A 1,487-nucleotide genomic window follows, 5' to 3' on the forward strand; every position below is an offset into this window, starting at 1 on the left:
GAAGATATAATAATAGTTAATGTAGATGAGTTTCCCAGAAGCACATACTTCAAGTGGTTAAACAATGTTTTCAACTCAAGTTTAGGTCGCTTTATAATTGACGGAACTAGATTCTTATCAGCATTTCCTCTAATATCCAACATCTCAAATCTTTCCTAAACATAATCTAATTCTTCATTTTCTATTTCGTCCAAAATAACTTCATCTTTGTCTTCAAAATTTTTTTTCTCTTCTAAATATTCTTTAAAATGCTCGTTCAATAAATGTTCACTAATTTCCATGCGAAAACATTCATTATCTCTTTAAACAGTAGGGTATTTCATAGATTTTACAATGTTAAAAGTAACTTCTTTATCGTTAACTCTCATAGTTAATTCTCTCTTTTGAACATCTATCATAGCTCTTCTAGTAGCTAAAAAATGTCTCCCTAAAATTATAGGTATTTATTTACCTTCCTCCATATCTAAAATAATAAAATCCACAGAAAAGATAAATTTATCAACTTTTACTAAAACATCTTCTATAACTCCCTTAGGATAAGTAACTGAACGATCCAGTAACTTAAGTGTTACAGAAATAGGTGAGACTTCTTCTAATCCTAATCTTTTGAAAATTGATAGAGGCATAAGATTAATGCTGGCTCCCAAATCACATAAAGCTCTTCCATAAAATCTTTCACCGATAGCACATGGTATAGTGAAACTACCTGGATCTTTTAATTTTTCAGGAAGCTATTCTGAATAGTTGCACTACATTCTTCACTAAGTGCAACAATCTCATTATCAGTGAACTTCATTTTCTTGTTCAAAATATCTTTCATAAACTTCACATAATTGGGCATTTGCTCTAAAGGTTCTGCAAAAAAAATATTTACCGTTAATTTCTTATAAATTTCTACGAACTTGGAAAATTGTTTATAATTTTTGTTGTTTCAATCTTTAAGGAAACGGTGGTGGAGGGTTTTCGCCCACAATTGTCATCTTTTTTGGATATTCTAAATCTGGGTATTCATGATCTTTTTCTTTTTTTGTATCCACTCTCTCTTTTTCAGTTTCCGTTTCTTTCTGCACTCTTATTTTTAATTCTTTTTCACTTCGTAATTGTATTGCTTTTATCTATTCTTTTCCTTGATCTTTAGGATTTGGTTCCACAGTACTAGGAAAAGTTCCCGATGTTCGGTTGCTAAGCGCAATAGTGATATGCCCCAATTGGTTTTTAATATTTTTGATAGCAGTTGCTTGATTTTGTAACTGGTTTCTTTTAAATTTTAATTAATTTCCTTGATTCTGCAATTGTTGACCCATGTTCAGTATCAGCTCTTCCATAGACAACTTCTTTTCCTTAAATTGTGTTACTGTTAAATCCTAAAGGATAAGAAGGTTTATAATTAACATTTCCTTTGTTGGATTAATTTCCTAATGGGTTTATTGGGTTGTTTGCCCTTTGTTGATTTTTAGAAGAATTGTTATTCCAATTAAAGTTAGGAT

This window comes from Phalaenopsis equestris, unplaced genomic scaffold (assembly GCF_001263595.1).
Source record: "Phalaenopsis equestris unplaced genomic scaffold, ASM126359v1 Scaffold000452, whole genome shotgun sequence".
Taxonomy (NCBI): Eukaryota; Viridiplantae; Streptophyta; class Magnoliopsida; order Asparagales; family Orchidaceae; genus Phalaenopsis; species Phalaenopsis equestris.